This window comes from Sceloporus occidentalis, unplaced genomic scaffold (genome assembly GCF_023333645.1).
Source record: "Sceloporus occidentalis isolate IW3139 unplaced genomic scaffold, rSceOcc1.0.p SCAF_10, whole genome shotgun sequence".
Taxonomy (NCBI): Eukaryota; Metazoa; Chordata; class Lepidosauria; order Squamata; family Phrynosomatidae; genus Sceloporus; species Sceloporus occidentalis.
The window spans coordinates 16216001-16241669 of record NW_028316990.1 but is presented as its reverse complement, the minus strand read 5'-3'; the positions used below and the strand labels follow the sequence as shown (position 1 = coordinate 16241669).

Here is a 25669-nt window from a genome sequence, read left to right as displayed (position 1 = left end):
TCAATTTTTTTAAAAGAAATACTGCAGAATTGTCACCTTGCTAATAGATATCAGCAGCGGATAGTAAATTAGATGATGAAATTCTAATGAAGATGAATCTCCCCTTCTCTTAAAGAGGCTTTTTGGATGCATTTCCTGCTTCCGCAGTGGAAGCTGGATGCCAAGATTGTGTCACAAAATTAGACATCTGAGAAGCAAGGAGCAAGTTTGTTAATTATTGGGCTTAATTTAATGAACTTATTCTTGTTAGGCTTTATGAGCCATGTTGTATACGGGGATGTGTATAAGCCCGCAACAGCTACCTAGTGATGTCAGTCTGAATTTCACAGACGTTGCTGAGAAATTATGCAACAAGAAGAGAGGAAAACAACCAGATGAAAAATGTTTTGCTCAAAACCACACTAATGAATCAAAGAGTATCCGTTATAGATTATTTCAGGTCAAATATTTATTTTATTTTATTATTATCCGCCTTTCTCCCAAAGTGGGACCCAAGGTGGCTAATATATATAAAAATAAAATACATAAAAATAATATGTAAACTTCCAGGTAAAGCTGTGGCAGTAAGCACCAAATTACTGAGGATGAACACACATCATTAGTGATGCTGCCAAAGTTAGGAATCGAAGAATTCAGAGAGTTCATTTCTCCACCTTGGCATTTCTGAACAAATTACAAGCAAAGCCAAAATTCATCTGAAGTTTGAATGCAGCTTAGAACTACTATTAGTAGTAGTATTAAAATTAGCTGTGTCCCAAACTCAAACGTTTCTACCACCACCACCATCACCATTACTTTTTTGTTTTGTTTTTCCTACTGAAATTTACAAGGCAAGAAAGATCAGCATGTCAAAAAAGGAATCTGCTGTGGAAGCCCTGGCAGCTCTTTGTGCGCTTCATCTGTCTTGAGAGTCACAGCTCTCAAAAGGATATGACTTAGAATGTTTCCTGCAGTATTACAGGGCTTTATCAAGACTGCCATGAAAGCAGTTCTAACTGTCATCACAACTAAGAGCTTATCCAGAAAGGAGAAAAGTCTCTGGAAATATGGAGACATCCCAGTTATTTTTGTTTTGTTTTGATTTGATTTTACCTGCATAGTTTTGGTTTTGCATCCAAACCCTTTTTTGAAATAGCCCAAGTTTCTCCTACTTGTTCTTCCTTCTCCTCCAATTGTTCAAGTGTCACATCTAGACTCAGACAACACCTTTTCAGAAACAGACTTCAATCACCTTCCACATCTGCACTGCAGAAATGGTGCAGTTTGACACTGCTTTAACTGCTATGGTTCAGTGCTATGGAACACTGGGATATATAGTTTTGTGATATATTTACCCTTCTCTGTCAGGTAGCTCTTGTACGACAACAAACTATAAATCTCAGGATTCCATAGGCTAAAGCCATGGTAGTTAAAGTGGTGTCAAACTACATTAATTCTGCAGTGCAGATGCAACCTGAGTCTTCTTTAATTATTATTCGGAATATATAGTCAAAATGTGAAAGTGCTTTTGCAATATTACACTAGTAAGGGATCAGGATCATTGTCTTTTATTGCTAGTATTCTTCTTTCCCTCACTTGATATCTATTGGACCTGTGTCCTGGGAACAATTCCTGTGTTTTGTTGTGATGGCCATCTTAACTAATTCTAGTTTAACACAAGCAGACAGCCATGGAGAGGCACATTTCATTTTGGGAAATGAGTGTGCCCACTCCTAATTATGCTTTCAAATAAAAACTCGATGTTAACTTCATGCTCAGCTATGAAGCTGTATATTAATTATCATAGCTTGATATTCCTATTTTGAAAATGTCAAGTGTAGTCTTCCATCCGCTTTGGCCATCTATATGAAATTATGGCTTAATTATCATGGAAAGAAATGAAGAGAACGATGTTTGAAAAGGTGAAGATAATTTCTCTATGCCAGACCCAAATGGACTACAATCATCACAGAAGCCGATGCGGAGATCACAGAAAATCTTACTAACTTTATAGATGTCATGCATTTGCTGCACTAAATTTAAAACTTGACTTTTGAATCACAATTATTTCCAGGTTTTTTTTTAAAAAAGGAAACACATTTCCTAAAACGAGATGATTATTCATATGAGAATTATGATAATATACAGTTGAAAATCAAATGCTTTTACATATTTTATTCCTATAACACCAGTGTCCAGAAGAACTCCTCTGTGATAGTGATTATTTAGGATAATATATTTACAATTCATTGGCCTCCTTTCCAATGGCTTCAGTGCTTGGTTTATTTGCCAACCTGAGTAGTTTCCTGCTGTAGATATCTTAACTTATCCAGGAATAAGTTCCATTTAATTCAATTCTGCTTTCTTCTCAATAGACATTATTCACCTTCTGGCTCTACTCTATTGGTAAGTGATGGGACACAACATGTAGCAATAGTGAGTCTAGCACTGTTATCATTTACTGAATGTTTATTCCTCCATTTCTGTGCCAGCCCTCAAAATATTTCAGTAAGGTTTGCAAGATTACTTTTATTTTAAAAATAGCAACAGAGAAAAACTTTAAAGTTTTAAATTCAAATGCTTTAAAGCAGTAGCCTCTGTATAAAAGATCAGGTCCACCATAAGGGAGGTACATAGGAGAGGCAGGGGAGGGAAACCATGCACAAGTTTGAGAAAGATTATTATTATTATTATTATTATTATTATTATTATTTATTACCTGCCTCTTCCTCTGGATCAAAGCAGGGCACAACGACAATTAACAGACCCACCACATGAGCTAAAACACATTAGTGAAAACACACACCAATTTAAAAGCACAAACAAGATATACACACATATTAAAACAATTCACATTTCCTTAGTTACTGGGTGCTAATTGCATTTATTTATTTGTACATACTTGGTTTTGTAATATTTCAAAAGTATTATTTTTCCCAATTTCTATCATAAGGTAAGATTGGACAAAATACAAGAATGACTTGGGTTTTTTGGAGAGGGGGGTTAATTGCCATGGGAAAAAGAAGACCAGCAGAAGACTTGAAATATGAGTTCTTAGGCTGGTGCAAAGTGTGTACTTTACTCTGAGAGTTTCCTGACAATCTTTCTTCTAATCACATCTCAGCTTCATGCACTGTGTTCCCATAAAGAATAAAAAAATTGTATATATGTGGTTTTTGTTATTTCCCTCCTGTATAAAAATTTCCTGCCTCTAATAAAAAATAATGATACCTCTGAGTTATTTAAGGGTTCGTGCCATGCCTGCTAATCATCCCAGTAAAAGGTCATTTTGGTGCTTGAGACTGCAATCGTCTGTCTAGGGGCAAGTCTCATTGAACTCTGCAACTTGCTCCTGAATAGATAGGCATGTGTGCATCTCTCATATATATATATATATATATATATATATATATATATATTGCACACTCATGCCTGTCTAATCAGGAGCAAGTTTCTAAGTTCAATGAGACCCTTTGCAGAAACACTAAAATCGAATGAAATATTGCTGCTTCTGAGCTACATAATGAGATTTTTAATATATATATATCTCACTGTGTTACACTTATTGGCAGCAATGATAGTCAAGTAGTTTGTTTCTCTAGTGTTAAAAATGTGGATTGGTCTCCAGCATTTGTCATTAATTGTATCACATGGTCTTGTGGAACTAGGATCTAAAGGAGTATTCTTATACCTGTCTGAGATATTGAGCCATATAATCTATATCCAAATAAAAAGAGAATTAGGAATTCTTTGCAGTTGCAAAGAAACAAATTTGCCATCATTACACTGTGCTTTTTTATACCTCACCTGTCCTAAATCCTCTAGAACAGCCTCAGTGTCTTCTGTCCTGCTAAGAATAAATCACTTCTTCAATGATATTCTGAATTATAATCATTTGTAATTTTGTTTATTTTTTTTTTAATGCATAAGCATGGGCTTAGTACTTAAATGCAATAAATTAACATTTTGGAAGACAAGGACAAACTAAAATGGAGAAAGTAAAGCAGAAAGGTTAGATTTAGTTTTCAGATTGAAAATAGCTTCTGCTCCTTTAATTTGTTGTTGATCTGTGCATTCAAATCTGCTTAGACATAAAAAAAGTATTGTAAGATCTTTGTGCTTTCAAGTTAAGCTAAACATATACAAACCATTCTGAGCCATCTTATAAATGATACATTCTGTTGACAAAAGATGTATGTCTTCAGGTTACCTGTCAACTTATGGCGACTCCATGAATTTCAAAGGGTTTTCTTAGGCAAGGAAAGGAATATTCAGCGGTGGTTTTGCCAGTTCCTTCCTCTGAAATACTTTTTCTTGTTGTTTATTGTTGTGTGCCTATAAGTAATTTCTGACTTATGGTGACGCTAGGGAGTTTTCCTGGCAATATTTGTTCAGAGGAGTATTTGCCATTGCCTCCCTCAAAGTCAACTAGTGGATTTTATGGCTGAATTAGGAATCGAACCCTGGTCTCCAGAGTCACAGTCCAGCACTCAAACCTCTATACCACACTGTATCTGGTATTTATTTGTAGTCTCCCATTCAACTGCTAACCAGGGTTGACCCTGCTTAGCTTTCAAGATCAGACAGGACAGGTGCCTTTAGGGTATTGTTGTGGTTATTGTGTTGTTGTTGGTGGTGTGTGTCTTCAAGTTGTTTCTGACTTATGGCTACCCTGTCGCAGGGTTTCCTTGATAAGTTTTATTCAGAGATGATTTGTCCTTGTCTTCCCATGGATTGTGTGACTCCCCAGTGGATTTCATGGCTGACTGGGAATCGAACCCTGGCCTTAAGGGTCACAGTCCCACACTCAAACCACTAAGATACAAACAACAGGAGTGGCATAGATAGTTTGGAAATTTTACTTTCTGAGGTTAATTTTCTTGACTGTCATCATAGGCTTTTTGTTTCTCAGTTGTTGCCTTTGCATGTTTTTCTAAGAATACCTGCTTTGAATCCCGTTGTGGGAGAAGGTTAAGAGGTGATAGGATAGCCCTGTTTAAATATTTGAAGGGATGTCATATTGAGGAGGGAGCAAGCTTGTTTTCTGCTGCTCCAGAGACTAGAACGCAGAACAATGGATACAAGCTCCAGGAAAAGAGATTCCACCTCAACATTAGGAGGAACCTCCTGACAGTAAGGGCTGTCCGACAGTGGAACAAACCCCTCGGAGTGTAGTGGAGTCTCCTTCCTTGGGGGTCTTTAAAGAGAGGTTGGATGGCCATCTGTCGGGAATGCTTTGATTTGGATTTCCTGCATGGCAGGGGGTTGGACTGGATGGCCCTTGCGGTCTCTTCCAACTCTACGATTCTATGATCTATGAAAGGCAGGATATAAATCCTTGAGATAAATATAAATAAATTCTTAGTTTTTGGTGGGTTTTTCAGGCTATGTGGCCATGTTCTAGAAATAAATAAATTCTGTTTAACATTGGTGTAAATTCTAATTTGAGGTAGAACCCTAGACTTTCAATCCAGAGTCCATTCAGCACTAAACCATTAAATAAACTTCTGAGTTCAACCTATTATCAGACTCCATTTGTGGGTCTTAAAGGTTATTTTTCACTTTCACAAGTACATTTTTAATCTTTCCTTTTTTGCTCTTGACACTTTCTATCTTGCAGGCTAGTCAAACTTGTTCAGATTTATGGGGTGAGGAACAGAGGGGGCTTGGACAGAATTCACAAGGCTAATCCTCAGGCACCTCCCTTCTTTTAAGTCACAACATGCCCTTCCATAGCAGTCTAGGAACATCAGCTGGAGGAGAAAGACACAGAAGATGTGAGGATGGATTTGAGAACTGTTTGAAACCTCTCCAATCTGCAGCAGAAGTTGCAGATAGAGGAGACTGAATCCTATTGCTTTTCCTGCCAATTGCAGATCCAGCTGGAGCAAAAAGCTGAGCTTCCTCCCTTCAGGAGCATCACTTGTCCTTTGGAGCCAACTGTGGCCAAAGCTAAACTCTGAGCTCATCCACCTGTGATCTCTCTCCAGGTTAGAAAGGGAAGAGAAAGTTATTCCACTTGCATTTTCATGTGAAACTATCCAATCTATGCTGTCTAGAGGATGGCGACCAAAATGGTGAAGAGTCTGGAAAACATGCCTTATGAGGAGAGACTTAGGGAACTGGGTAAGTTTAGCCTGAAGAAGAGATGGTTAGGAGATGATATGATAGCCCTGTTTAACCATTTGAAGAGCCATCATATTGTTTTCTGCTGCACCAGAGAATAGGAGACTGAATAATGGATGCAAGCTACAGGAAAAGAGATTCTACCTAAATGTTAGGAGAAGCTTCCTGCCAGTAAGTGCTGTTTGACAGTTAAACACACTCCTTCCTTTTTTAGAGGTCTTTAAACAGAGGCTGGATGGTCATCTGTCGGGGATGCTTTGATTTGGAGTTCCTGCATGGCAGAATGGGGTTGGACTGGATGACCCCTGTGGTCTATTTGAACTCTATGATTATATGATTCTATGAAAAGTGCATACATTAAGAGTAAATGAAAGTAACAGGTAAGCAACCAATTCAGCTCTTTCAGAGTTATGTGATCCTTCATAGCTGCCCCTGGTGTAATACTGTATATCAGTTTTAATTTCCAGGTTATGCTTTCCAAAGTCAGGTTTTAGAAAATGAGTTCTAAAAGTTCTAAAATGGATTTCCAAACGTTTGGTCCCAGAATTGCCTGGTGATCAACTGATATTTCACTTTTTTATTATCTGGTGATTGACTGACAGTTGGATACACTAGGTGGTTTCAGCAATTGATGGCTGCATGTTTCACTGAATCCTATATAAAGTTTATCCCTCCCCCCATATTGTCTGTTGTCAGTTTGATGTTTCTAGGTGCATATTATGTGAAACCTACTGGGTTTCAAAAACCAAACAACTCTGTCACTCCTCAGCAATAGAAAAAAATAATAAAAGCATAAGAAGCATCAAAACTAGGCTAAATTAAAACAAACAAATGTCTACATACAGAATCTCTCTCATTGAATGATCTCTCATTAAATACAGTTTGGTTTGGGTTAAAGTTTCTGGGGAATTAAAGTTTGTATTTGTGTGAAGTGTGAAGTCAAGAGAGTTGTTTCAAGCCCACTGCCCTCCAGATTTGCCTAGTTTTCACCTACTTTAAACAATTCTAAAAAGGGTTTCCAAAAGTTCCCAGAATTGCCTAGTTATCAACTGATACATATATAGATAGATATAGGTGTGTGTGTGTGTGTGTGTGTGTATTGTCTGCTGATTGACTGATACTTGGATGGTCAGTCCAAGATGGTTTTAGCAATTGATGATTGCATGTCATCAGATTTGCTGTCATCCCATTAAATCTGCCAGATGTCCTCATTTGTGTGTGTGTAGATTTTAAAAGGGGGGGGGGGTATTGCAAAATGTTGTCCTGGTCCATGTCATGTTCAATAACCTAGATGAATTTTTTAGATGATGCTAAATTTGGTGGGATGGTTAACACCATAAAAGACAGAAAAACATTCAGTATGCGATTGATAAAATAAGATTAAAATCCAATGTGATGCTCAGGAAAGCATTGGTAATTTGGGTCTGCCCTTGCCACAGGATTTACCACATCTCCAGATGAGACCTATATGGTGTTATGGGGGAAAGTAGAGATTACAGCTCCTCACACCTATTCTAGATTACTTTTTTGCAGATTACTCTCAGAATTTCGATGCTAGATACATCCCGTAAAAATGTTTGAAGTTAACCAAATCAGTGAAAGCAAGGCAAACGTGAGCATGTAAATGTAGGATAGGGATGCCTAGCTTGGCAAGAGAACATCTAAAAATTGCTTTAGATTGTAATTAATGTGGATACTACATTGTGATATGATTGCAAAAAGTCAACCCCTCTGTAAATTTAGAACTTTTACCTTCATTCTGTAGAATGAAAAATGTAGAATGAATTTCTAATCTTCAGGAAATCAGGACTTTGTTATCAATATAAATTGCCCTTATAGGAGGAGAATCTAAATAAAAAGGTGGCTGTATTTCTCAGTACTGAAGGCTTACCATTTGTGGTTTGGGGAACATTATGTCTCACACATTTTTCCACTGCTAAATTAAATGGCATTTGCTGCTGACCTCTCAATTATATTAGGGAAATATCATTTTCTCTATAAACATGAACACAGTCAAACTAATTAAACACTGACAATAAGTAAAAAGACATGCTATAATGAGTTCTCTTTTTATTCCGGTTCAAGTTTTGTTTTATCCCCGACACATTGCTCTTCAAAAATCCCTACTAAATGGGACTTCATGGGTGGATGATACTGCACTGGGATATTATTTGTGGATTACATGGAATTGTAAATCATAAAATTGTAGAATTTGAAGACATATTCAAGTCCGCAGGTGGGGCACATGTGAGATTTTGTTAGATTGCCTTGGACATATGTGTAGTAATGTGGGATGGTCGGATTTGTTGTACAGATGGCTGGGTTGGGGAAGAAATATTGTGTATCATTCTCAGCATGGAATAAAAATCAGATGTGTGAGGAGGAACCAGGAGGGAAAATTGACCAAGGTTGTTCTGTTGGAAAACTGAAACTTGGCATGAGGGAGAACTGTGTCCTGGAAAGACAGAATGTTCTGAAGTGCTGATAAATGGGTTGAAGGCTATGGTAGTGGGTGAACTGGTTGAACTTTAATTGTACTGTGTAACTGACAACATCTATGTGCTGTGTGCTTCCTGAATAAAGCTTTTCTGAATTTACAGAAGGCTTGCATCCCCGAAATAGGGTTAGCCTGTTTGTTATTCCATCTTCTTCCAAATAATTACACAACCAAAGAAACAAAAACTTGACGGGAATAAGACCAAGTATGAGAATCATAGAACCATAGTGAACGGACCATAAGAGCCATTTAATCTATGCTGTAATACGCAACTCCTGAAAGATGTCAATCCAACCTCTGTTTGAAGACCTCCAAAGATGGATAGCCCACCACCTCCTGAACAGGTGGTTACCTTCTGTCCATTGTTAGGCAGCTCTTATGATAAAGAGGCTCTTTGTAATATTTAGGTGGGATCTCTTTTCTTGTAATTATAATCCATTGTTTTGTGTTCAAGGAGTGAAACAGATGGCCCCAAAGAGCCGTCCTGGAACCACATGGGGCCAGTTTGCATTGGGGCTGAGGCAGCTGCATGTGCCCAGCCTCCATTCGGGCTGCCATCGCAGTTCCCAACTGGCCCACCAAAAGGGAGCAGATTTTTCCATTTCTTTTCAGGATGGTTTTGGGCTAGCTGTTTGGGAAAGAGCCATGCCAGTGTGGCTTCGAGCCACATTCTGGGCGTGCATCATGTGCATGACCCATGCCCAATGTAGCTCAGTGGAAGCCCTCCCTCCAGTCCATCTGCCTTGGTCCAGGCCTTGGAGGTAGAGAAGAACTGCTGGACCTCATCCCCTTCCCCACCACCACTCCCTTCTCCTTTTGTGTTGTGTCTTTTCAGATTGTAAGCCTGAGGGCAGGGAACCGTCTAATTAAAAGATTGTATGTACAGTGCTGTGTAAATTTACAGCACTTTATAAATAAAGGTTAATAATAATAATAATAATAATAATAATAATAATAATAATAATAATAATAATCATCTCTTTGAGGCCTTAGTCTCTGAAGCAGCAGAAAACAAGCTTGTTCCATTTTATATGTGACATGCTTTCCAACATTCAAAGATGGCTATCATGTCACCTCACAGTTTTCTCTTAGCACCAAGCAGCTGATGGAAGATCTGGAGGCTCAATAGATTCCTATACAGTTTAGTGATTTAAAGTAAAGTATAGCCCTGTTAGGATTTGTGCAAACTATAACAAGGGATGTTTCCACAGGGTAAAAATCGTCATCTTCATCATCATCATCATCATCATCATCATCATCATCATCATCCTTCCTAATGATATGGAAAACTAGTGAAGAATGTAAGAGGGAAACCACCCTTTGGGGCCTTTCCTTTGAGATGTTATTTTTCTGTGTGCTTTACTCAAGGAAGCCTCTAAGCATGACAGTGTGCTCCTCACAGTTTGGAGTGGCACAGCTCCAAGATGCCTGTGCTGTGTAATTATTCTAAATGTGTCAGCCAACTTCCCCTCTAGCCCTTTTACCTGCACTTCTGTGGTCACCGAGCCTCTGAATTTTTCCCCTTTAGCAGATTAGAGACAATGGGAATAAAGCAACAGAACAGGACCGAAAGGCATTCTCCCCCTGGAAATTCCAGGAAATTTCAAATCATAGGGATACAAAATTAGTCCAGTGGCATCCTAAGAGGCATTTTTATGCTAGACACAGGTTAGAATGCAACAATTCCTGCTCCCTCTGGACCTTGTTGGTTCTCAAAACAGGCCAGGGCTGAAGTCACTGAAGGCTGTAATTAAACAACAAATGATACTTTGGAGAGCAAGATAAGGTCAGCCCACTCAACATTTGAAAGGGTCAGTAATTAGCCATGTGTCACTATTAGAGCCCTGGGAACAGTGTACTCTTACCAATTAAAAGGCCACGAGCCTCCCTAATCAGGCATAGGAGAAACATGACAGGGACATTTGTTTTCAGTTTGTGCTTCCAGAGGAGGAAATGCACAATAATGTTTCCAGGATATGTGGTTCACTCCCTGTATACTCCTGGTCTAAACTACTTTAAAAGTCAGTTCTTTAAAAAAAATAATGGAATTTCTGCTTTGCATTAGTCCAGAGGACCATTTCATACATTATGCAGAACTTGGTCATTGTACCTGTTCACCACAGGGAGCTATCTGCAATTATGGGGACAGGCTGTAGTTCAGTGACAGGGCACATGCTTTGTGTGCAGAATGGCTCACAGCCCTTGCCATCATCAGTTAAAAGGATCAGAGAGCAAGTGATGGAATGACCTCTCTTTGTTGGAAACTCTGGAAAGCTGCTTCCAGTGGACACTTTCAGGCCAGATGGACAAACAATTTGACCTAGTGCAAGGCAGCACTCTGATCTGGACTATAAAAATTAGTCCATAATAAATTAAGGATATGAAAAGTCCCCCCCCCTCTCTCTCACACACACACACCAGTTCAGAGATCCTCAGAACATTGAGGAACTCAAAATCAGAATATCTCCTCTCTGTCGTGGCGTGTCTCCAAATCCCAGCTGCATTGCTTTCTATCTGCATTTCTTAGGTCTTTATCACATGAGGCTATAAAAGTGGAATTTTAACAGGATAAAAGTGCATTTGGTCATTACTTATCACACTACTTGCCCTTCCTGCTGCTGGCCTATGTTCCATTCATAGCCGTAGTTAATCTTTTCATTGAGGGGCAAAACTAAACAATAGGCTCTCAGTCTTGTTGCTATTCCATTACTCCGTTCGTGTAATAGGTCCCTTCCACAACAATTCTGCTTCTCAGGCAATCGTGGTGAGACTGAGTCTGTGCTTCTCCCCATCGCCCTCTCCTCCATGCAGCTAATGTAACCACTAACCTCTTCCCAAAGCCAGCTGCTGTGCACTTACACACAACAGCCAGCTTCTGGATGCGGTTGGCTCTGTAGCAAATGTTTGTTCCATCCTTCTTTCAAAAAACAAAACAAAAATAAAACCAGGGCTACTTTGTAAATGTGCCCATAGCAATCTCATGCTTTGGGTGGGAGAGTAGTAGTGGTTATAGTTGTGAACATCTTCTCAAATCTGTCTGCTGTGTGCACATTCACACAACAGCTGACTTTGGGAGGTAGTTGGCTTTGCAGCGACCATTTATTCTGCCATCTTCTTCCCAGTGCAGAAAACGGATCATGTGACCATGGATCACCAAAGTGCTATCATGGGGGAAAGTGTGATAAGAAATGATGCCAAACTGGTGTGCTTATATTTTTTTAAAAAATTAGCATGATTTTCATGGGACAACAGGCTGGTGTGATTTAGGCCCCATACAGACAGGCCAGCATAAAGCTGCTTTGGGTCACTTTGGACATAGGCTGTTTAATTGATGCATGTGTCCTAAGAGTCTGGAAGCCATGCCAAAGCCATGCTCCAGTCCTAAGAAGCGGAGCATAGCTTTGCCTCAGTGTCTGGGTGCTTAGGACACATGCATCAGATAAAGAGCATACCTCCAAAGTGACCTGAAGCATCTTTATTTCGGCCTGCCTGTATGTGGCCAAAGTCTTTGTACTGTGTTGTGAAATTCTTTGCATAAAAATTCATGCACACTTGAATACATTTCTTAAAGTACTTTAAGAAGTTGACTTTGACTTACGGTTGACTTTTGACTCTCCTCTGTGAAGGAGAGATGTCCAAGAGCCCTGCTCATGAACTGCCCTGCTCAGATCTTGCCAATTTAGGACTGTGGCTTCCTTGATCAAGTCAATCCATCTGTAGAGTGGTCTCTCTCTTTTCCTACTGCCTTCTACACTGTTATATTTTCCCATAAGTCATGTAGTTTCATGATATGTACAAAGTGCAATGGCTTCAGTTTAGTCATCCTGGTGTCTAGAAAGAATTCAGGGCTGATTTGCTTTAGAACCAATTCATTTGTCTTTTTAACAGTAAGTAATATCTATAGAACTCTTCTCCAGCATCATTCTTGCTTTCTTCATTGCATCTTTCACAGCCATGCTTTGAAACCAGAAATACCATGGCATGGATGATTCTGACTGTTATTTAATTATATATCTTTACACTTGAAGAAGGTTATCTAGTTCCTTTACAGCTACCCTTCCAAGTCTTAATTGTCTTCTGATTTATTGATTACAGTCTTCATTGTGATTAATGAGTGAGCCAAGGTATAGAAAATCTTTAACTTTTTCAATATCTTCATTAACCACTCTAAAGTTGTATAAATCATCTTTGCTGGGTTTTTTTGTTTTTCTTATTGTACATGTTTTCCCCATTGACTGAAATATGTTTCTGTGTATTTCCCCCCAATTCTACACATTTTACCTTCATTAGACTTGCATTTCAAAATCTACATATTTTATTTCTCCAAACTAAATTCTCTGAAGATGCCATCCACAGATGCTGGTGAAACATCAATAAGAAACTCTTCTAGAACATGCCACACAGCCCGAAAGACCCACAAAAGAACTATGAATGCTTTAGGTGGTTTTGTAAGTCTTTTCCTCTGTAATCTATTTTACAGCACCTGGTATTCATTCATGGTCTCCCATCCAAGTACTAACCAGTCCTGGCCCTGGTTAATTTCCATGATTAGATGGGACTTGGTGACTTTAGAGTCAAACTCAACTAAAATCTTTACAACGGGAGATCTTTTCATATTTCTAGCCTCAAGAGATTACAAAATGCTATTTCACTGACATTATCATATTCAGAAATCCACACACACATGCCCCTAAATTAATCTGTTAGACTAAGATGCTGCAGGACTTTTCTTAGATGTCTTCCCTTACTGAACAAAAGAAATATAGAATCCTGAAGACCCCTTTTTCAGCTTTGCATAATTCTCTTTGATTGAAATAATAGGGGATAATAGCTCTTCCCCTCATCTACTTTTGTAATCTGAAGAAGGTGAAATGGTTCTGAAAGACACACCGATTTTGAGATGATAATTGCTGTCAGATATTAGCATTAGAATTCGGAAACACTTTCTGACTGGCTTGTATATATTAAACTGAGATATCAAGTAAGTAGTTTGCTGTACTGTAGCAAATGTTTTCTACTCTGTCCCATCTGCCACACTTCTAAATGAGAAACCAAAATGTGAAGTGGTCAGTATCTGGAAAAACAGTCTTCTCTTTCAAATGAGGTCTCTGACTTGCTCTGAATGCTGTCTGTCTGGAATTTGAGGAGGCTGAGAGATGTATAGTTGGGTTTCCATGCATACCTTTCTAGACCATCCTCTCTTTTTCCACCTTTCCATGTTTCATTCTAGCATAGCTTTCTCACTCCTACCTTCCACCTTCATTGTGTCAGAGTGTCTTTTCCCAAAGAAAATGTCTCATTTTACATTTCTTTCTTCACTATTTTCTCACTACTCCAGTTTTTCCTCTATCCATCCTTCCCACTCTACAAAACTGAGGATGTTTGTGTATAGTTATTGGTAAAGGATGCATTACTTACTATGCTCTCAAATTAGAGCAGGAGTAACATTCAGTGTGGTGTAGAGATGCTGTTATGCTACAGCTGCTCTCTCTCCCACCCTTTTAAATAACTGTTTAAAATACCTCCTTCAATACTGCTACTATTTTAGACACTGAACACCAGATGAAGTTCAAATACTTCCTAGTCTAGCTTTTTGACTTCCATTCTTCTTTCTCTTTGTCCTTTTGTCCTTTAGAAAAAGTAGGAACTCCTATATAACCAATTTTAAGCGCAATTTTTCCAGTACGTTTGTTTCCAGTGAGCTAGCACTGATGTCCATCTCTTACAGCAATTTCAGCCACTGCTGCTTCACTGTTCTATAAAGCAAAATGTTCAAATTTGGCATATACACTTATGAGTTCTTCCAAAGCCACTGATGCTACCTGGCCAACCTTTCTTCTCCTACTTGCACAATATCAGTACTTGACTTGTCCTGCAGCACAGCGAGGTCAGTGAATTCAGGCAGGAAATCTCATATGACAGAGCAGTAGTGTATGGGTCCAGTCAACAACAAATCCCATCCAGAGGGCAAAGGATTGCAGCCCAAATGGCATACAGTAAGAGTGAGAATAATGATATCCTCTAGAAGTTGCTTGATGACAACTCCCAGCACTCCTTATCATTGCCTATGCTAGCTAGGACTACTGTGACCTGAACTCCATAAACATCTGGAAGATGATGGATAGATAGGCAGAGTCTGGTAAAAGAGCGCAATAGATGCCTCTGAGAGCTATTTTTCAGGGAACTAAATGTCTCTAGCTGACACTGGACATTTTTCTGCCACTGATGGAGAAAAGGATGTGTGTATATACTAGGGATGTGCTGTGTTAAATTATTCAGTACTACAAGGGAGAACAAATAATTTAATCAATTTTTTCATCTGTTTTCAGGTGTTTTGAAAACAACAACAACCCCATGCCATTTCTGTCTCTTCAAGTTAGGTGGGCATGGATGCCACACAAAGGTGTTGCAAGAGGTGCTGCAGTGGGGAGAAATTCTCCAGCACCATGATATCTTAAAGACAGGAGCAAAGTGAAAGTGAGAGCTGACTCTTAAGTTTGGTAAAACTGAAAGGTGTTTATTGTTGTTATTATTATTATTATTATTATTATTATTCTGCTTGTTATCTCTCCACTACATGCACATGATGGCAATCAGAGATGGCTCTCCAGGAAAGATGGGCAAATGTGTCAGTTTCCCTTTCTCTCACATTAGATTGCTGTGAGTTTTGGTAAATTCTGATTAAAAATGCATTGAAAATTTTTTAAACTATCCATAAGTAAAAGTAAATGTTGTCCCTTGACATGAATGTCTAGTTGTAACTGACTGTAGGGGGTGTTGCTCATCTCCTTTTCTAAGCTGAAGAGCCAGTGCTGTCCGAAGACTGCTTTGGTGTCATATGGCCAGCTATTACCTTCCCACTGAGTAGTGGTACCTATCTACTTGCATTTGTGTGCTTTCAAACTGTTAGGTTGGCAGAAGCTGGGACTAGCGATAGGAGCTCACCCCATCATGCAGCACTCGGACCTCGAACTGCCAACCTCCCAATCTTCCGATCACCAGAACTGGCATCTTAACCACTAAGCCATTGCATCCCATTATCCCCAGGAAATGGGAAAATCTCTCAGTTTCACTTTCTCCCATATTCATATTTTGTGAATTCTAGGAAAATATTATTAACCTTCTCCCACCTTTGAAATTCCTTCTCACATATATATCCACAATCGAATGAGAATCTTAACAGCACTTTGAGAAGATATTCGGGTTTGGAGCAAGCCAGTGGAAGGAAGTTTTCAATTTGATAGTAAAGCCTGGTGCATTTTCTGACACATCATATCTCACTATGTGAGCATTGTATGTACAATGTGTGTCTGATTTTTTTTAATGTGTTGAGCTCTTGGGGAAACAACTAATGTTCACCTAGCAACAACTAGTACAAGAAAATATAGAATTTCAACAAGACTGTCACTTACCTCTGAAGCAAGCTTGTTTTATTCCTCTCAGCAGGAGCAGGCATTTTGCTGTAGCTAAAAGAGATTTAAAGAAAAATAAACTAAAATGTAATAATACAAGAAAATCTCTCCCCCCCTCCCTCCTTGGATGGCCTTTTACTTTCAGCCATTTTTGACTTTTTTAAAATTACTGTATTATTTTTTTCCCCAAGGGGAGAAAAAAATGCGGAGGAATCATTCTCTCTGTAAAGAGTTATAAGTGGCCAATCAGTTATTTCCAGTTGCTTTCTTTGGCCTCTTGAATAGAGAGATTTTCTTCCTGTCTCTCCCTTTCACATTAACTGGCCTTTTCTTTTTTTTCGGTAAGAAAAGTTCATGTATGAGACACACAAAAGAGAAATAAATAAGAAAAGAGGCCACCCAGAAAAGCTCTTTTGCGGTGAGTGTTTTGGTATTATTTCAAGGTGGCATGGCCCTTATTACTGTGGGATGCTGAGACCTTGTCTATATCTTATGCACTGAAAGAAACAGTTTGATGGGTGGATATTGGAAATGGGATCGAGAGCATTTAACCTGTAGCTCAGAGGTTTAAATTAAACCTTAGGTATCACTGGAAATGTATGTCCACTGAAGCGGGTCCTTTGGAGGAGGTTTTATTATATGAAATGAAGAACTCATAATGACTCCGTCATTTTGTTGCAATCACATCCTCGCAAGCTAAGCCATTAGAGGAGCTTGAGTTGGGAGAAAACTTTCATGGCAAATATAACACCAAGGTGTGGGAAAACAGAAACTGAAGCTGGGACCATTCTTAATTTACAGTGTGCCCGTGTCATATGCGGACACACCATACGCGGCTTTCAGCATATGTTGAAAGCGGCTAGGGAGATGGTGGGAGCATGCGGGGCACAAGGGGTGGCGTGTCCCATTAAGAATCATGGGGTGTGTGCGCATGGCGTGTGTATGCTGCTGCGTTGCCATGTCACTGCACCACTGCGCCATGCACGAGCCCCACATATGTGAGTTTTTTTACGCTGGGGGGTTCGGAATGGATCCCCCACGTTAAAAAAGGGTGCACTGTATAGTGAACCAACAGCAATTGGATAATGCCCATTGCAGACCAGTAGGAAACTGGAGTTATTTTAATCTCAAGATTAGGGGCGGGGAAGAAATGTGCATGAATATAAGAGTTCTATCAAATGCTTAACAAACTCTTAACAAAAGCATACACATATCATTCAGTTTCTCATCACTGTCAGAAAACTATATGCTTCCGATGCTTCCCTCTCCTTTTCTACCTGTTCATAAGTATCCTTCAAAAATGTATTGAGGACATGTTTCAGAGTTAGCATGATCTTTACTTTCTCCACATTTGGTCTGGTGTAATGGAAGGGGTATGGGAATAACTACCACACATTAAGACCTTCCACAAACAAGACATATGGTCTAACACTGAGCTCCAAGCACTGTCCGAAGATGGAGATACTGGGACTATAATCTAAAATTCCCACCCCAAACAGAACTTCTCCAACCACAAAGCCACAGCAGTAGACATAGCACACGAAACATAGTGTGTGCATATGTTAACATTCAAACTCTGACTTAGAAATCTAAGCCTGGGATTTATGTTTGCTTTATTATTTAAAATGGCTTGATGAGGGGAAAAATAAATTATTAAGTTAATTATCAGAAAGGGAATATAACTTTTAAGCTGAAGTCGTTGACGGCTCAAAAGTGCCCCTTTATACATAACAAGAACGCATGGGGAAGCATTGATGACAAATCTTCTAATCCTATTAATCTCTCATCTAAAAATTGAGCAAAGCTTTTCTATGCCTCAGAAAGTTGACAATATACAGTAAGTGCACATGTTTGCCAAAGTGTGCTTCAGGAACATTAATCACAAATCTTTCTTCCATTACTCCAAGTATCCTTCCCTTTTTTCCCCTTTCAGTACTACAGCCATGTCCTCACCGCTGTTGGTTAAGATGCGGTCATTCTTCTCACTTGGACTTTTTCTTTTCTTTTAAAGAAAATCCAATCCAGCGCCTTTTGAAGTTATTGTTATTTCTGTTTGATCTGGAAATGAGAGATTTTCTTGATAGCAGAGTGCAAGGATTCAATAGGAAAAGGTTTATATTAAGGCTGTGTTAACTGATTCAGCCAAACTGTTAAGTATATTGGGCCACTTCAGATCAATTTCTACCTGCCTCAAATTGAATGAGATTGTCTTAGTTCAGTTCTGGGATGGAATGAGAAACTCATGTGCGATTTGCACTCTTTGCACTTTTAATCTGGAGATAAAAAAATTAGTAGGTAAAAGATTGTAAAGAGATTTTCTTGATAGCACCTTTGAGAGCAACTGAAGGAAAGCAGTTGGCAGCATGAGGTTTTGTAGCCTTCAGTCTGCTTTCTCAGATGCACTTGGTGAAGTGGAAATCCAGGGACAGACCTATGTAAGTAATTTGTCTGTGAGGATGTCCATTCAGATTCAAAATCCTGCGATTCAAAATCCAAATGACTTATATAGGTCTGTTCCTGGCTTTCCACTTCACCAAATGCATCTGAGGAAGTAGACTGAAGTCTACAAACCATGCTGTTAATGTAAGGGGAATATCATGTATGGTGGAGCCCCATTAAAAACAATGGGGCTTGTGCCTGCAGTGCGGCATGGTGTGCGCGCCATGGCAATGCACACCATTGCTTCTTCTAGTGCGGTTTTCAGTGTATGACACGGGTGCGCTGTATTGCTATTGGTTCCAAAGCGAAGTCACAAGCTGATATCCAGGGGGGAGGAAAGACTCCTTTATGTATTTTAGGCAAAATATAGAAAAGAGGTGTCCTGGGATTAGATTTTATAAGGAAGTTACTTTCTTTGTATGTAATATATCCCAGAGATATCCCTTCTTGTATTGTGATACCAAGGAGTTTGACCTATTACTCCTTCTATTACTTCCTTCTATTACTCAGAAGGTCCACTTTGATGGAGAGTGCACACTGCAGCACCAGAAATTTCTGATATTTGATAACTAATTTTTAAGAAATGATTTTTTATAGGTGATTTACGTGTTGTCTCAATACCACAATTATGGTAAATGTATTTTTGTCTGTTTCATAATAGCTCCTGAAAAAGGCCAATTGGTCATAAGGCTGAAACATGTTTTTCTTTTTAAGAATACAAATTATTGGACCATCACACAGCACTTGGGACTTTGTCTCCTTCCATTCTTCCACTATGTATACATGCTTTCCAGTTTTTTGCTCTGTTCCATTTTGTTAAGCAAACAAATCACTAAAATTAATTTGCATTATACGTCTTCATTAAATTAGTTAAATTTACAGTTTTAATAGTTCATTATTACAACTATTATAGCCAATATCTATAGTGTGACGTTAAGTTCATGAAAATGGAAACCCGAGTGAAACAGAATTGACAGCTTCACTTGTTTGTACCAGTTTAGGACTAGTTCAAAACATCTCTCCTTCTTCTCCTTGTTTTTTCCAACTTAAATAACTTTTCTTGCTACTACTTTGAAATGCCTCCTTTGCACAAAACTACAGTTGTGAATTAAACTATTACTAGAAATCCTCAAGGAGCCAGACTTTTCCCTCTTTTATTTGTCCAACTTCCACTAGTTAAAATATGTCTCCCTTGCTGAGATTTTCATGGCCACATATCATTCCTGAGTAGGGCTATCCAACAGTTATCAACCTCTGAAAAATTGGGTTTATAATGAAAATGCTGACAGCTGACTCTTAACAGTACCAGTGTTGCCCAATGCTCCTATAATATAGTTGTCTCTAAATGCTCTAATTCTAATGAAAAGTAGCTGCATTGTGACTCCACATCCATATACCAGGCTACATCATTGCTCTTGTTTATGGGCTTCATTATGGAAAGGAAAATGCTTGCTTCTCTGGAGAGCTCCAGTGGAAGGGCTTCTTCATACAACCCTATTGCTCTATATCCTGCATGTAGAGGTTTCACAAAAAATGGGACTAAGAGCAATGAACAACATTAGCAAGAAAACTCAAAACATGCACAACATGACAAAGGACATGCAAATCAATACAGAAGAAAAATCTACAGTCCTTTAATTAGCTCATTTTATTTATTAGATATATAATCCACATTGCTTCCAGGATGAAATACACTTTGATGTGCATAGGATTTGCAGACAGTCCTCCATCCAAGCATTGGTAAAACCCAGACCTGTTTAGGCACACTAGAGTATGCTGAATTTCAGAATCAGTGTCACATCATCTGTCTCAGATGAAGACTTGGCTGAAACGATGAAGGATGTTGACGCAAGAATAATGTCCTGATAATATTGTGATTTGTCTCTTTCACTTCTGTAAATCAATAATTTTGCGGTTCTCTATATTTAACAAGAACAAAAATATGGGGGGGGGGAGCTGTGGATAAAGATGGGAAGGAAGGAGGAAAGAAAGAAGGAAAGAACAAGGGAACATACTGTTGATGAAGAGTGTGCATGTATGTGGATGTCTGCATGTGAAATAAAGAAAAGAGAAAAATAGACTGTATGGTGAGGTATCCTTCACATTTTTGGCCACAGCCCTGTCCCACACTAGCATTTGCCGCTCTTGAGGTTCTCCTACAAGGAAATGGGACCATTTGGCTGAAAAGTAAGGATCAAGGGAACATGGAAAAGCATTCAAGAGATGTCAAAAATGTGTTTCTCAAGTGTCAAGGAACTCTGATGAGAAAAAAATCTTGAACTGTCAACAATCTTTGCAATTTGGGATTCACTCTATGCAAAATTTTCCTTGCGAAGAAAGCAGCATTGTCTGCATAGGAAGCAATGCTTTCTCCATGGAACATAATATTTTGGTGCAGGAATCTTATTTCCTGAGTAGAAAATGCTGTATCCTGCATAGAAAAAAAAGTTATTTTCTGCATAAAAATATGTGGATGTGTAAAATAAGTCTTGAACTACAAGTAGTCTTTGAAAACTACACAGTTTTTCCAAAGTTTCTCACAGCTAGAAGAAAACTGTTTAAATAACTTGTCTGTGCCTTCTTGAAGAAAATAAACGAAGAATTATATCCCAACTGAAAAGTGTCCCCCATTTTTGTCTGCCTTCTTTCAGAATAACTCATAGTTTTAGATACTTGTTGTTATGGTTGGAGTTTATCACATTGGCTTTGCTCCCGTAATAGACATGGGATGTAAGTTTAAGAAGGTGGATCTTATCACATTTCTCTATCACCTGGGAGTATGCAACCTGAGCTTCTCCAGGCTCCTTCTGCATCTTTTCAAGAATGGGATTTTCAATGCAATAAATCCTGGTTTTGTTGTTGCGTGCCTTCAAGTGATTTCTGACTTATGGCGACCCTAAGGCAACCTTATCATGGGGTTTTCATGGCAAGTGTCTTCAGAGAAGGTTTGCCATTACCATCTTCTGAAGCTGAGTGAGTCTGACTTACCCAAAGCCATCCAATGGTTTTGTGTTTCTGAGCCAGTATTCGAATCCTGGTCTCCAGAATCATAGTCCAACACTCAAACCACTACACCACATTGGATCTCTTTTTAGATTTTATATAGACATTCAAACCTGTCTACAAATAATGGAACTTCCCATGTTCTTGTGCTGCTCCTCATTTCACCAAATACCTCTAGAGTATTTTTTCTTAAAAGCAGCATTCAAAGTAGTTTAGGAAACTCTATACCAGTTCGTCTCAATTTCTATACTAGGAACAACTCAATGTAAACACCCATTGTGATAAGGTGGGAACATTATTAAAGCAATTAATTTGTTAATCCAATAGTGAAATCGCATTTTATCATAACAGCAGACTTTGTTTTGACAGAGTCTAATACTCCCAGTCTTTTTGCAGTCTGAAAATAAAACGGGAAATAAACAAAAGAGAGGCATGTTCTTTTGAAAAGTTTCAGATAATGCAGTGATTTAGAAGCATTTCTAAGATTCATAACCACGCTTTTCACACTATACTGCATTATTAAATTATAGTCTTTGCTAGGCTTTTTCTCTACTGTTTGTGTGTTTGACTGTCTCCTTTCCCATCTCTCTCTCTCTGTGTATGTGTGCAAAAGAGAGAGTATTTATGTCATTTCAAGGACACGCAGCAAAATGCAATTGCTATTAATGATAGTAAACAACAGAGGTGGATAAATATGCTTTTAGCGGATGAACAGCTTAAGATTTAAAAAAAGCAAAACTTTCAAAGTGGAATAGAAAACAGCAGAGGATGGGCAAAGTCAAAGCTATAATCATGTTGTATGTGATTACAGCATAAATGGAACGGTTGTGTGTCCCCCACCACTCAATATTCTGTTTCCTATCATAGGGATTATGATAATGATTATTAATTTTATATAGCACCCACAATGTACACGGTGCTTTACAAGGAAAAGGTCAAGCACAACAGTTCCTTGGCTTCGGGCTTACAGTCAAATTAAGACATGACACAAAAGGAAAAGGGAATGGCAATGTGAGAAGAGATTAAGTCTAATAGATACTGCCTCTTCTTTTCTCTATTGGAGGCCAAGGCAGTGGCAGTTGAGATGGAGGGAGGGCTTTTCATCTGCTCCTGGGATAAAATCCAGAGCAGCGAGATGGAATCAACCCATGATATAGGATATTTCTACCTACGTTGCTGAAAATGAACATCTCACAGGTAAGAACCAATGTTCCCTTCTCTCAGTCCAAGACCTGGGCAGTGGTACTGGGGATGGATGGAGGGTCCTAGGCATGATGAGACTGTGCCTGCCCATATCTTTGATATCTTTGAGGCAAAACATTTCTGTTGAGGTTTAGAGTTTGATTTTCCTATACTCCTTTATTCCTTACTTGCTAATTAGCTTACTTGCTGTTCATCGCTATGATCTTTGGAACAGCGGTATATAAATAAAACAAATTATTATTATTAATTATTATTACGTCCCTATGAAACAGTATTTCAACAGGTCAACCCTCACAGAAAAGCTGAACCATTCCTAACACATTGCTAAAGCTAACTCTTTTTGCAAGTAGCAGCATGAACCATAAAACTTAGTTCCAGTAACTAACAAGGAAGGGTGGCCCGTGTTTATCTTTAGAGTAGAATTCCTCCTCCATCTCCCCATTTTCACCCCGTGGAGTAACCCACATTGTCTTAACTGAGACTAAAGGGCAGTGCAGACAACCCCAAAGGGACGGCCTTCAGCCGCCCCTTTTACAGCCAGATCTGGCCTGCAGCAATTGAATTAGTTGAATTAGTTAAAATAGTTGATCTAAAAAATAATAATTCAGAATCCACCACAGAAGAACAAATAGTGTGCAGTTGTTGTTGTTTTTAATGTGAATCAAACTATTCTCCCGAATCAACCCATGACTTTCCAAAAGGTGCAGCTCCTAACAGAGTGGAACCTACTGAATTTCAGAACATCCAAACAGTAGCATCTCTAATATTCTTTATAGTAAATCAATAAGAGAAAAATAAAGGTTGGTTTTCACCAAAGATAAACTATTTTAAAAGACCACAAATCATCCCCCCATGTCTCGACTTCATATTCATGTCCCTGTTGTTAACATTTTCTGAACACATTAATATATTCCCAATTATTTTAATTCCTGGACCCAAAGATCCTTCTGATTGAGTTAGATATACCTGGCAATTTAAGCCAATTCTTTCTTTCTTTCTTTCTTTCTGGAATAATATATAACAAAGCATCAGCGAATGCTTGGCTATCAAGGTCTTCGCACACACAAAAGCTACTGTTCCATAAATTCATGCGGGAGATTATTTTTAGACATTGAATACTTTACATTTATTAATAAATATTTTATGAGACTCCACTACAGCTACTGTTTAAATGTACTATAAAACGGAATAATAATTAATCTGAAATGTATATGAAAGAAAAAAAGAAATTAACTACTAATTCAAAAGGAAGAGAAGGAGAGGGACGTAATGGAGGAAGCAAGAGTACCATAAGCTGTATCAGCTCAATCTTTCTGGAAAGAAAAGGTTGACAGCAACCTTGTTTAAGTTTCCTTAGGAATAATGACAGGAAAAGCATTCAGTCTTTAGGTACTCTGTTTTTTTACAATCACCATTCTCATCTTTGATCTAAATGTGAAGGAAATGGTAATATGCTTTCTTCTCTAACTGAATAATTTTTACAGGGGAGGAGAGGGAGAAAATATTGTATCAGCATCATATTAATAGTCCGTCTTCATAGCTGTCAAGGGAAGTTTCAACAACATCTTTTCTTTCAAAAGCCAATTTTTGACCATCCTAGTTGAAGCAGCTGGAATGGAAGGTGGATATTTGACAAGCTAACATGACTGCAGCTGGATTTCTCATCTGTTTCATTCTGAGCTTATCAGAATGATACATTGACTTCTGAGCTCTGTGGTACGAACAACAGAATGGCAAAAACACATCCTCTTGGTGATAGAAAGCTCTTTCTCTGGGACGTGAGACATGATCAATGAGCTGATGGACATGTCAGACAGTTCTTTAGTGATCTTGGTCTGGAGAGCTATAACTGCAGAATGGGGATGGAAAAGAAATTAGTTGGATTCACACTTTTGTATAGAAATAGCCCTTTCACACCTCCCAAGACACCCAACAAAATGGAGCTCACCTTGCCTTGAAAAGTTGTACATTTGTGAGACCTATGATGTGTTTCAGAAAGAAAAACATGAACTTTTTTTAAAAAAATGTGCACAACTGAAGTGTGTGTGTCTATATACACACACACAGAGAGAGAGAGAGAGAGAGAGATACACATAGAATGACACTTTGACCCATGGAAAATAAATGTATACATATGCAAACCAGAAAAAAAATACCTATACTGGGGGGGGGGGGGGTGTGTGCAGAAATATGTGTGAATTTTCATTCAGGAAGGAGGGGAATTACAAATACATGCAACACTTTTAACAATCTAAGAATGCTGGTGGGATACAAAGAAATGTAAAAATAATGAAGCTGGCAGAATTTTAGCATCCTTCGGTTGTAGGATCTGGAGCTCTGGAGGGGACAGATCTTTCAGCCATTGGGGCTGAAGATCCTGCAACTGTGAGACCTAGGATGGCTTGTTCTTCTGTTCTCCTGTTCTAGACCAAGTGGTTCTGGTCCTGGAAGTTCTTCCAGAGGGGATTGCCCTAATATAGAGGTGAAGAACAGATCCTCTAAACCTTTCCCAGCCTGAGACTTAGAGGATTTTCACACTAGTGCTTAAGCTATGCATTTTGGTTGGTCCAGTAAAGGTATCATTGTTTGGATGTTATGTGCAAGAGCTCATCTTTGACAGCATAGAAAATATGCTTGGTGAGTAGAGAGGTGGAGGATCAAGTCTAGATATTTTTTTGCCCTAAACATGACTGAAGGAGTACAATTAAATAATTAAATACAATGCCATTAATTCCATATCACGTTTATTCTTTTGAGTTCCAATTTAGCTCACGCTTATTCTCTTGAGTTCCAATTCAGCTCCAATTTAGCACTTAGGCAGAGATTAGATTGATGCTAAACTTTATTTTCAACACGGTAAACTCGCAATAAGGTGTTTTTCTTTTTCTCTCTCCTTTCTGGATTGCAAGCACTAATTCTGCCTTGGGTAGAAGAAATAATTTAGGAAGGGGTTGTGGCTCAGTGGCAGAGCACATGATGCGCATACAAAAAGGCCCCTAGTCAATTCCTG

The 25669-nt window shown here is 38.7% G+C and overlaps 1 long non-coding RNA gene across 1 annotated transcript in view; it reads left to right on the top strand.

Moving 5' to 3' along the window:
* Positions 1–22617: 22617 nt before the first annotated feature.
* Positions 22618–25669, top strand: part of LOC149305981 (uncharacterized) — a 56852-nt gene continuing 53800 nt past the window's right edge. The window contains exon 1 of the long non-coding RNA XR_016282521.1: positions 22618–22653. This is a non-coding gene — a long non-coding RNA (uncharacterized LOC149305981). The remainder of the gene's footprint in view (positions 22654–25669) is intronic.